Source organism: Pholis gunnellus (genome assembly GCF_910591455.1).
Source record: "Pholis gunnellus genome assembly, chromosome: 9".
Classification (NCBI taxonomy): domain Eukaryota; kingdom Metazoa; phylum Chordata; class Actinopteri; order Perciformes; family Pholidae; genus Pholis; species Pholis gunnellus.
The window spans coordinates 5,978,565-5,991,552 of record NC_136535.1 but is presented as its reverse complement, the minus strand read 5'-3'; the positions used below and the strand labels follow the sequence as shown (position 1 = coordinate 5,991,552).

General features: G+C 44.0%; 1 protein-coding gene across 4 annotated transcripts in view; it reads left to right on the top strand.

Annotated features, from left to right (window-relative positions):
- The first annotated feature begins 4,217 nt into the window (after positions 1–4,217).
- Positions 4,218–12,988, top strand: part of prx (periaxin) — a 36,514-nt gene continuing 27,743 nt past the window's right edge. For all 4 annotated transcript variants that reach the window (XM_079166146.1, XM_079166147.1, XM_079166148.1 and 1 more), the window contains exon 1: positions 4,218–4,447. The gene's annotated coding sequence lies outside the window, so the exon portion shown is untranslated. The remainder of the gene's footprint in view (positions 4,448–12,988) is intronic.

Here is a 12,988-nt window from a genome sequence, read left to right as displayed (position 1 = left end):
CCCACTGCATTTATATTTTGTAGAAATCGTACAATAAACCACAAATGCTGTAGCGTTTGGAGAAATGAATTCCTCGCGTTCATCTCTATTAATACCCAGAGGTCAGGTCAGCACACAGAAAGGTCGTTCAGTCGCATGTCAGGGCGAAGCCCAGGGAGGAAGTGAGCATTGTGTCACTGAAAACTGTTTAGTTTATCTTGTCGAGCTGAGGATTTTGAGCGATCTACTTCCTCTGTGTGTGTTGGTGTGTGTGTGTGTGTGTGTGTGTGTGTGTGTGTGTGTGTGTGTGTGTATGTGTGGGGGGGGGGGGCACCAGTTTGCTTGTTGGATGGTCGAACAGCTTTGGGAAAAAACCCTACTCAGCATGTTTCTATGGCCATATGTCCGACCATTTCTGAACCATTCTGAAACCAATGAGCTGACACTTACACCCACGTTACACTGTGACTGGTCCGCTGTGCGTATACGTGAGAAAGAAGCCAGGGTTTGGACCTCTTTTGAGCTTTCTTTGTTCGTTCTTTACTCAACCGTTTGTGGCACTTTTGGTGTAAACAACCACGTTTAAAATGTCACCTTTCTTCCAGGAGAAGCATAAATGTATACATACAAACATAATTATGGCTGCTTAAAGGCAAAAGCACAGGTTGTGTGTAGACTCTCAGACCCGGCATGTTTTTCAGTGTAACGCGCAACCTGCTCCAGTTTCTTGGCCCATTTAAGCGTCGACGAGGGCATAGCTGCGGTCTGGTGGGACCTCATGCCAACCGAGCTACCCATCCTCATCCCTCCATCACCACTCTACTCTTCCACAGTCCTCCTTTAGCTCCCCAAGTTTGTTTCTTCCCTGACTATCCTCGCTCCCGCCAATCACACACATTCAAAGACTCCTGTGAGTGTCTGCCGAGCTCCCATCCGATGTCATATGAGCACGTTGCTGCGGTTTTAACTTGACAGTGATACTTTTGGTTTTAATAAAAGAGCATGTAATCCATCAGTTCAGTTCCTTCACTGAGAGAGAAAAACAGATACCTCTCCCTCTCTCCATCTCTCTCACCCTCCAACCCTCCCCTGTCCGGCCCAGCCCTTGTTTCATGGTCCCAGGCCTCCCCCGTATCTAAATCCTGGCTTTGTGCGGGAGCTGGAGTGCAACAATGACCATGTTAGCTGACACAGTGCTAGCTGCCTGATCTGCGCTGACAGCATCCCCCCCCCCCATCACCCACACCATCACCCCCACCTGCCCCTGCACGGCTCTCTGGCAAGGGACACATCCATCGCTCTAATGTAGGGCTGTGGGCTGGGTACGTGTTGTACTAAGTCCATGGGGGGGGGGGGGGCCGTGACAGGAGCATTGGTCTGCAGTTGAATGTGCTTTCTAAAGCCCCGGTCTGAATAGAGGCTTAAAGGATCTGCACACCCATGCAGCTGTTTTCCTGTATTTTGGCTAATCAGAACTCTGCTCAGGTTGTAGTTCGGCAGAGTCGGCAGGAACATTTTTTGGCATTGTACATATCTGCAAACCCCGAATATGTTGGATTTTGCTGATTTTTGCTTTCGGTCAGAGCAAGTGACGTAGTAGGAGTGACCATTATTGAAGGTTATATGGTATAATGAATATAATGAAGAGTATAGCCATTGAGAGGGGTGGTGGATGGGTTAAACAATAACGGGACTTTCACCCAGGTGACCGCTGTTTGGGTCCCATGTGAAACCAAAACTCAGCATTGACTTTAGGCTTGTTACGTTAAGTTGTTACGTAGCGTTGCGTAAGAGTCTCTGCTCAGGGTGGTAGGTTAAATTACTCTAGCTTCTCATTATTAGTTAAGTGTTAGTTATTCTGACACAAACCATGATGTTTTGTTTAACCTTAACGAGCTTTGATGCCGAAACCCAAGGAATCGTTTCACAGCATTAACCACGTAGCATTGTGTGCTTCTGCAAACGTGATACAAAGCTGATGTGAAATGTTGACATTCAACGTATTCTGTGGTTTCAAAAAACGCAGTCTGGCAACTAAGTTGTGTAGTTTGGTGGAGCTATGATGGTGGGAATAATGCAAGTACGCCGGATTTATTAAACCAATAAAGAAGGACAAAGTTGGAGGCTGTCCAGCTCTATGATGTCAATCAAGTTGAGTTTGGGTTTGTACCAACGCACAGTCCAGAGAAGAGGTAGAGCGAAAGTAAAAACCCTTGTGACGGTGTATTATGGGTGTGTTCAAGTTCATTGTGAATCCATGAACTTGATTGAAAAGCTGACATTAGTGGTTCATATTGGTGACATCAGATTGCTTATTTTGTCTGACAACTCGTAGAAATTGAATGAGGAGCAAATCCAGCGTCAGCGCTCCTTTTAGAAGAGATTCAGTGGAACCAGCACGGGTGTGCAGACGCTTTAATGTTTTGGATTGACTTTTCTTTTAGTCCACTGACTTCAGTGATCAGTTGTCTTCCTTTCAGCACTTCAGACTTTACATCAGAATATGTTTTATTGTTTCATGCTGTATATTAATCATTTTATTCCGAGGTTTTGGCTGCCAGCCCCACTAACGTCTTCTTTAGAGTTTAATCTCAGTCGGTAGTCTAAATCAATAAATAATAAGACATTTTCACAGCTGTTAACAATCACTTATAGAATCTGCAGGCATCTATGCGTCATACAGTTTGGGATTACTTTACAGTGTCTTCCACTGGAGTGAACACCTCCTCGCTTCATTTCCCCTCAGTGAGTGTGAAATTGTGTCTTGCTTTGTGCGCGTTAGTGCCACCTTGATTTTTTTTCCACTGGGTGGCAGGTGCTGAGTATGAGCCTATAGACAGCATATGTGAGGTTAACGCCTGTGGGTCAAGCCCTCAGTGTCACCAGCATAAGTCCTGCTGAAGTGTCCTTGAAAGAGACACAGAACGACCACAAAGATGCAAAACAACTACAAAGAGACGCAAAATCATCACATTGTGCAGTCATTTTGAGTCTCTTCCATCCTGGGTGTCTAGCTCCTCAGTGGGAGGGGTGGGGGGGGGCTTTTACATGCCTCTGCTCAGAGAGGACTATGGCTTGCCAGCAGTTGGTTTACTACAAATCATCTGTAAGTACAGGGAGGGGAAGCAGACATAGACACACACACATATATACAGACAGATATGCACTGACATGTTGAAATGCAGACATGGAATATACAAAGACAAGCCGACAAACACGCACAAACACACAACAGCAGCCGCCGTTCCCCTGAAAGAAAGAGTCACACGTTTTCTCTAAAATGAGAAAATGAGATGCCTGCTGTTCCTATTTTAGGCCATTTGAGATCCCGACAACATCGCTTGTTGGAACGCTCATCCAGGCATCTGAAGAGCGTTGGGATTTTATTAGTCTTCTGGTTTATTTTGGCTTCCAGGTTTGAAGTTAGATCGCTCATCTGGGACGTTCAGATCCAAATCACCAACAGACAGCTTACTGGTGAGAAAGCCCCTGTGTCTACGTGTAGAGTAACAGAGTACAGCACATTTTTGGAAGCTGCCCTATTGGTCAACTTCGAGATTAAGTCACTTTGGCACTCATTCATGCAAACTCAGCATTATACAGTTGGATGGTAGATGAGGAGGAGCATTATCCTAAGTAGAAAGGCTGACCTTTGAGCTTTTTTAGCCTTATGTCTGCATTTGAAAGTGATTTATCATTATGTAAATATTGCTGCTGTAGCCAGGTCTATTTGTAAAACGTTCACTGCTATATCACTTTTAAATTCCTCCTGGAAACAGGGAGAGGAGTCCGTGTAGTTGATCTCTGATCTCTTGCAAAAGGAAAAAAAACACTTGGCCTCAGATCATTTAAAATCAATGTACCAATTTTGTTTTAGAGCTGCAAAGATATGCCATGAGACAGTTCAAGTCACCTACAAGCACAGCTCTATTATTAGTGCCAAAATTGTCAGATACGGAAAGTGATGGATTTCATAAAACCGTGTTTTTTGTTGAGGCATGCTGGGAGAGAAACAGTCTGTGGTCTCACCCCTCAGACAGAGAGTCTATGTCACAAACTTTGTTATCTTCTTCCCCCTCCCTCCTTTATCACAGGCGTGCAGCCCCGCCTCTCGCTGCCCTAATATGGGGGCATCTCTATTCACTTTTGGGCCAATCAGGCAGCTGGATGCGTCCCTCCTGGAGATGCCATGGGCTCGGGCCAGGCCTGAGGCTTCAGTGAGGGGAGCAACAGGGTGACTGGTGACAAGGGGCAAAGGCTTTAGATAGATCGAGGGGGGACAGATTAAAAAAATACCAAGAACAAGTGAAGCAGAGCAGCCGAGGAGAGACAGGAAGTGAACGTTAGGGAGAGGGAGTCTCAGGGAAGAGAAGAACAGAGAGAGAGAGTGGCTGAGATTTAAGCTCCGCAGGTGGAGGTCTGTCACCTTTGAACCGCTGGAGGAGGCACGCTGAGGCTGAGACTTAAGGTAGGCTGGATGGATGTGGTTTAACGAAGTCTAGGGCTCTGCGGTGTTGCTCTGTGCAGAGAGGGATGTCAAGTGATTGAAGTCACAGTCGAAAAGGGGTTCTGATGGCTCACTTTCTGGAGTAGCAGCAGTATTCATGCATCTTCAGCAGGCCATACCTTTGTTGCTCTTGGTCCTGTGCATTTACTTTTAAATCAGCCTGAGGAACCACCTTTTTTTTTTCAATAGTTGCTTCGACGTTGGGCAGCTCGGGGAGCTTTGCAGAATAGTTTATGTAGCAGCCTGCAGACTCCACATTGCTGACATTGGGAGAGCAAAACAATAGCGCGCTGTTTAAAACGCAAAGACACTTTTAGTGAGACAGCTGTCGCTTGTGTTTATTCCAACATGCCAGTTGCTGGTTACAAACACTTGAGTATTCACTGAGCTTCACGGGAACTATTTTCAGTGTGGCATGCCACTATGACTCAAAGTTTATATGAGTGTTTTGTAACGTGACCCGGGTCAAATAACACTTGAAAATTATTCGTAGCATTTACTTAAAACTTTAGGTATGCCAGGTGGGTGAGGCCCCCCCGACACTGGACAACACCACAAGTACCACGACGTTTAGAGAAAAGCACAAATTTCTCATGATAATAGCGTCCAAAAATAAGTTGAAGTGGCGGAGCTGACGGAGCCGCTTGTAGCAGTACGCGCTCATTTCAAATAACCCCTGTCTGAATGTTACACACCGGCGACAGCTGCAGTGTGATGGTCATAGGATCTGTTTGCCCCCCCACACTGCAGCTCCACCAGCCTGGTATGTATGTTGGCCCAAAGTGGGTGAGGTTCAAGCCAAAGCACATCCACTCTGTGAAGGAATACCACCATCAACATGAGTGGATCCGGGGTTACAGAATGCATGCACTGGGTCACATTTGGGCCACCGATACTGGTGCTTACATTATATCAAATGTATACCAAAGAGCTTCTACTTTCACAACACATTCTCACTCCCAGCTCGTCAAATACTGACGCTTGGCCGGCGTCCCTTGGCATCGGGGAGCGGCGCAGTAGGCACCCCTCTAGTACCCCTTCATTTTCAACATGTTAAAACAGCGTGTCAGTATACACTCGTGTCCTTTCAAAATAATCTTCCATCTCCACAGGAAGTTAGATTTAGGCAACAAAATCACTAAGTTAGATTCAGGACAAAAATAGCGTGGTTGAAGTTGACTTTAATTTAGCGGCTCACGTGAGTTACGACACTAACGACTCACGCGGCTAGTGACTCGGGTGACAAAATATCAACATTTTGCTTTTAGTTTCACACGGGACACGAACACTGCATTCCTAGGCGAAATTCCTACCCGCCCTGAGCAGACGCTCACACACTGTATACAACGTCACATGCTCTTACCATCCACTAATGCTGCGGGAGGGTTTACATTGGAGTTAGTTGATGGCGAGGGGCACCGACCAAAACGCCGGTATATGACGAGTTGGGAGTGAGAACCAAATATTCCCATTTAGCTCCTTAAAACAGATATCTCCATTAGTTTAGGAGAACAGGTTTGGATTGATACTGTTTTATGCTGAAGATGATTTATTGCTCTCAACTAATTGATTAGAGTCCAACTGTATCAGTATCATACTGAGCTTAAAACCCAATATTAATCATTATTTTTGCAATGTCAGCTACTGAAATTCCACTGAACGTGCCAGCTTTAGCACAGACAGTCAACAGGCAGCAGTGAGCTACGTGGTAAACAATTCATACGGTGACAAAATTACATAAATACTGTGAAGCTACTATACGGTTCTGAGGGCCGTCAGATTCCTCACTGTATTGCGATTCTTTTTATGATCTTTTGACACTTGATTGCTGTAATATTCTATTCAACGTAATAATTATTCCAGTTACCTGAATGTACATTTTACACAACGCAATTATAAGTACAGAAGTTTGGCTGCAGAATCTAGCTGTTGTTTTTATGTAATTCATTTTCTGTGGTTGTATGCTCTCAGCATATTAGACGCTTTAATAAGTTGTTGATGTCTCTCCATCATAGTAATGGTAGCTGCCAAACCGCTCTTTACTCCAGCTTGTCTAAATGGAGGCCAGTAACTGAACTCTCCTCTAATTCTGTCCATGCAGACTGTCACAAGGACCACAGGTCTGATGCTGCAAATAAAGTCATAGGTGTCAAACTCTTGTGGCATTTTGTTGTTGTGGACACTCTGATATAAGTATAAGTAGTATTTTGGGGTAACTTCTTGCAGGAAGATGTGTGGGAAACGCAAAAGCAGCAGGTATGATATGTGCGATGGGCTGAGAGTAGCTGGCGTCACAGCTGAAATGATGGACGATGATAGCAGTTTCCTGGCGACAGACTTTGGGTGGTGGTGGTTGCCGTTGTGGGTGTGGTTAATTTTAGACCAGGAAGTAGGGTGAAGAGTCGATTGGGCAGTTCAGGAGGGAGCTCTCGAGAGGAAACGGTGCTTGACGTCTGTACGAGGGTGAACTTCCCTCAGAGTACACAGAGAGAAGACGGGACGACTTTTCAGGAAGGAAGACTCGTGTAAACAAGTGGCTCGGGCGCAATAACAGTTAATATCTGAGATTTAATGAATTTGAATTTAATTTAATCCCAAACTGAGAAAAACAGTTCATAGTTGTGGCACATTTTTTTTATCCTCAAATGAACTTGTGATGTCTCTCACCATGTGCCGAGATATCTGTTGAGAAAATCTCTGTTTCCTGTTTGTGTGGAGACATTTCCTGTCCAGAGCCCCACGCCAGAGGGTGTGTCTGGTTTTGTCTGATGTCTCAAATTGCCAGGAGACATGCTGGGATCTATCACACTAATCTTGAACATTATGCTGTTTGGTGCTTTTATCTAAAGAGGCTCACAGAGCGCAGCCTAAATGTTGGTGTGTCAGTGTCCTGTTGTAGCCACTGAAGTCCACAGGCTTTCTCACTCCTCTCCTGCTGTAGTGGGGCAGCACACTTTGTCCATCGATAATATTGTATAATGTATAAATGGACTGTACTTGTATAGCGCTTTTCTAGTCTTCCGACCACTCAAAGCGCTTTAACACGACATGTCATCATTCACCCATTCACACCCATTCACTGATGGCAGGGGCTACCATGCAAGGTGCCACCTGCCCATCAGGACTAACTAACATTCACACACCAAAGGCACAGCTTGCGGGAGCAATTTGGGGTGAAGTGTGTTGCCCAAGGACACATTGACATGGACTAGCGAAGCCGGGGATCGAACCGCCCATCCTCTGATTGAAGGACGAACCTGCTCTACCACTGAGCCACAGTCATGTATACATTCATACGTATACATATATATGTATGATGATTTAACAAATAAAACCATAAAAATGCCACATCAATATATCATGTTTTACTAACATCTGATTGGTTGACAGTCTAGAACCTCGTTACAGATGAACATAAACATTTTGTTTTCGGTGGTCCTCCATTATGATACCACAGTTTTGTTACCACACCCGATCTCACTTGGTTAGATACAGCGTAACGCAAGTCTCCCTTTGTATAAAAGTGTTCATTTTCATTGGCAGACTTATTATTATTCGTTCCATCATGTAAACCCATCCATTAAAAATTCCAAGACATGATGTAACTGTTTTTACAGGCTGAGTAGCACTCCTCATGGCAAGTAAACTGACCTTCTCTGTATCTGTCTAAAGTTAAGCGAGTGGAGTGTCTCTCCAGAACAGATATGCCGTCCATGTTAGTTTGAATTATACACAGACCTCACTGTAAACACTCCAATACTGCAGTTACTAATAAATAAGTGAAATTCTTTTCACCTTCATTGTGTGTCGGGGGAGGTAGAAACCTCCCCAAATAACACCACAACTATCCCAATGTCTAATAGACAATAGTTGGTTAAATGGGAAAATTACTTTTTTGTAATTTGGGTGAACTGAACCTTTAACTGTGATCTATCTTTGATACTGCCAACATGTGCTTGATATTGAACATATTCATATGTTGGAGACGTGTTGACGTCATGGTGATGATTGGATGGTGCTTCATTTGTGTTGGCGAATAATTATAGAAAATCTATGAGAGAGAGGAAGTTATCCCGCTTGTACACATTCATTTCCAGCTAAAACATTTTTACAACCAAATAATTAGGCAATCTCCTTTCACTTTTCCGGCTTTTTTTTGTGTCACATGTTGCCTTTTTTCCTCTGCTGTCCCCACAATGTCCCATGACTCCCTTCCATTGACCTCATCCCATGTGTCCAATCATCTCTGTGCCCATGTTCCTAAAGCCTATTGCTTATTGGATGCTGCTCTTCAAATATCATTGTGATGACATCATTCTGCTCTTCATACAGGCAATACAAATTGTCACACATTTTCAATTGATCTTACCTTGTGGCTCCGTGCATGTGAATGCAGATACATATTGCATGTTGCCTTCTGGCAAACTCCATCCAATGCACAAGCCGATAAATCAATCTGTATACAGTTCTTTGAAAGTGTGGAACAGAAGAAACAATTCATTAATTTAAAAAGAAAATAAATCAATATACTGCCTCTGCTAAATTATCAGTGTTCCTGCTCTCAGAATAAACTAGCGATACTGATTTCTGAATAGCAGTGTGTTTTTGAAGAACAGATGTATTTTGTTGATGTATTTTCAGCCCGTCTGGTCTCTGGAATAGAAACAGTTTCCCTCCTCCGCTCTTGTGACTCTCCCAAAATTAGATCCAATACGGCTTGTGTTTTGTACTCAGGCTGCCACCAATTGTGAAAAAGTGTTGTGGTATTTCCTCTGTGTGTGTGTACTCTCGTGCGAGCACATGAGGAGAAAACCATTTTTTTTCCTATATCTGGCGTCTGCTGATAATTCAATCCACAAATAAATCACAAACTCACATCCCCAGCTGTCCTTCACTGTGTTACGTCAAAGAAATGTCCACTTTTTAAAGGGTAGATGTGTGGTTGTTTTCTTTGGGTGGACACCTGACGCTGGAGTCCTGCTATTTCCGATCCAACTATAACATCATTAACTTAATAGGATTAGAGCGAGAGGGTCAGTTTCACAGGGTTGCTGCTGTAAATAAGAGCAGGACAACAAAAAATATTCAGCTCACATCACACCGTCACTTTCCCGGACAGACGCTGTCAGCCGGGCTTTGCACTGTCCTCACCAGATAAACATTTGTTTTGGCTCTTTGATTGAACTACGCGTACGATTTCCTGACGGATGACTTCTTGCAGTTGTGCAAGTGATGTGGGAGTAGCTTACCGTCGTTGCCACCATAGAAACAGGGCACGGTCGTGTGGACCTTAAGCACACAAAGCTTTGGTGTCCGAAGGAATTATTTTCATGCTGGAACTTTGGAGAATGATCCAGTATTGACGCTCTTGTCTGATAGGGAGGGATGGACTCTCAAGTCCGGGATCTTGTTCCAGTTTCTGTTTCTTATACCAGCAACATTGCTTTCTTTCACAGTGAAATTGATCCTTCCTGAACCTTAACAAAAAGGTTGTCTAAGGAAGATAAGACAGTTTGTACATTTTTCTTTATATGGCCACATCACAAGATCTCTCCTCATCTCTGTTCTCTACTGACTCCTGAAACTCATCAGTAGCTGCAACCATCGGTCATGCAGAAAGAAATGTTTACATCACTGATTGCATTTAAGTCTAACATAAACAGTAAAAAGGATTTTTTTTTTTGTGAAAGTTTAAAGTTGTGTGAGAGTTAGTTAACGGATGTTTTGATATAGTTTCAGTGTTGTTAAAATTCATCGAGACTTTTCTCCTTTTCTTGACGCTTCATGCAAGAAAAACAACAGTTTCTTCACGAATTCAAGGTAAAACGGGGTGAGCAATTGATATGCAAATGCTCATTTTGGGGTGAGGTACTCCTTTAAGCTGTCTTTTCCGCTCTGTGACCTCACTAACAAGCCCGCCTGCATTATCAAATCTACTCACGACGACTTAATCCAGCTCCTGTTAGACAGACTGCAGAGGGTCTGACGGCACCGACAAGCTCTGCTCTCTGGTTTCTTCTCCGATCTTCAAATTCATTGTGAGAGCAGTCAGGCAGCAAGAACTGAGACTCTGGAGCTGAATGGTAGCTGCTTTGGATCATACAGTATAAGCGGGTTGCTCTGCATCTTATACAGTATTAAGAAACGTTTCATACCAATTGGACAGATGATTATTATTTAATTTATACAGAGAGGGTCGTGGTCAACTACAGGAATTACTGGGACTGGGATACATACGTATTTGCTATTTCAAATAAAGTTATAGGACCAGTTGAAGTTAGATAAAACCTGCAGTTCATTCCCACTCAGTATTACATTAGGACAGGACGGCTGTTGCGACCTCAACTGGCTGTGATGGAGAGTGATACAGAATCCCACTGTTACATATTCTGCTACATGTGGATCTGGGCAGTCATCAGGCGTGTGGAGGCCTGCAGGTGTGTGAGTCTGATCTATAATAAGACTGGGCTGCGAGGCATTTCAAATCTTCATCTCCTCCTCCCCTACCATTCCTCCATTCCTCCTCTCCGTTGAGGGAGTGCCACCTCAACCACCTGCTGCCGTCTGTCCGCCCGTCCCACAGAGCTGCAGTTTAAAGCTGCTGTGAGGTGCTCAAGTCTAACTCTAGCTGATAATCCTATTTTGACTTTAACTGAAATATTCCGTTTTTTTCAAGAGGACCTTTAGCATCGAGAACATTTCCATTTTGATAAAAAACTACTACTACTGATAACTAAAGATATTGCTTTTTGTGGATACAAAATGTACAGACAACGTTGTCGTCCATTACTGTCACTGTTGAGTTTACTGTAGGTTAATGAAACACAGCAGTGCTCATTTGCTCTGACCGCCACTTTGAGGACATTAGTGCGGCAGCGGTCACACCTGTTGTTGCAGCACTGATTCAATGCCAGTCACTCAGCACAAAAATAATGGCTGAAAGCCTGGATCTCAACAACACTGAACAACTCTGTCAGTATGTGACCCAAACTTTGCTTGTCAAACTAAATGTGTCCGAATATCTAAACTATGTATGATTTACTGTTGAATGATCTGCACAAAAATCTGAATTCTTTTTTTTTTTCCAATTTATCATATCATATAGCACACAGAACATTAAGTTGTACCATTTCTTATTTGTAGATTTTTATTTTGGGTGGGTAAAACATCTGGATATGCTCAGTGTCCAGAAGTAGATATTTAGATATTTAGATATTTTGCGACTTGGGCAGAAGACTGCGGCCTTTTGTGCTGTAACACGTGGCTAACGTTGTAAAACGTCGTTACACGTGCTTAACATGAAATGGTCGTGGTTAACATGAAACAGTTGTGATTAACACGTGATTTTCGTGACCCGTAACGTCGCGGTTAACGTTGAAGCATGTAAATAACGAGAAACAGTCGTGGTTCACGTTGTAAAACGTTGAATGGTTTCAGTGAAAGGGGCATGGCTGATGTAATGCACGGTTAATGTTGTGAAATGGTGGCAGTTAGGTCTAGGCAACAAAACCACTTGAGCATATTATAATGACACAGATTTGTTTGCATTGGAGTTAGTTGCAAGCTCAGCGTGTTTCATACAGACGTCTAAATGTACTTATATTGCGGTGTTCGGATGTTTCTGGGCGTCAACCTCTTTTAAAACGTAGCAACCAGGTGCCAGATAAGCACGCATCCAAGAGGAAGCTACAAAATGGCGGACACAGCACTGAAAAAACGCTAACACAGCGAGGCGAAACTCCAAGTGAACAGAGCCCTTTCCAAATCCACAGTGAATTTGTAGTATTGGCGAGCGCCGTAAACACTCGTTGAGTCGAGGAGGAGGGGCCGACTTTGAATGTTGTGTTTAGAAACCGCAACCGCCAAATCTTGCTCAGAGTTGGTGATCTACCAGGAGCTCAGAGAGGCTTTTGGTGTCTCCGTTCTCATCACTTAAGAGCGTATCACTCCATGTGCAAAGGGTCCATCTCTCCGAAACATTTTCTATTCCATGAACGCCCGTCTCCGCTCCTCTGTGACTGATACACTGACGGCGGGGCAGAAGGAATGTGTGTTATGTGTTCTTGTGACCTGTTGGACACCAGATACCTCCGACCCACCCGCACAGGCACGACATCCACGCTGACAATCCAGACGTCCGAACACACGGATGGGCTTTCTCCCAAATACACACACACAGCTCAGCTGAGGCATTTAAAAACAAAAGTGATCACATGAAGACATTCAGAAAACCCATCAGTTAAATCAATGGCTTCTTACATAACAAAGTCTTAAATGTACTCTCTACCAGCTGATGTGATTTAAACGCTTTTGTCATTGGAGCTGCGGACTCTGCTTAATCGGTTGCTGCTGGCATCTTGGCTGCTCTTATAGCTCGCATCGTCTCTCGGTGGTGACTGGTGGATAGATAGCCAGTCTGGCAACCTTGAATGTCTGAGTGGACATCAAAGCATCAGGAAGCTAGCCATGGAATCTGGTCATCGGTCTTGTCCTGGTCTGGAC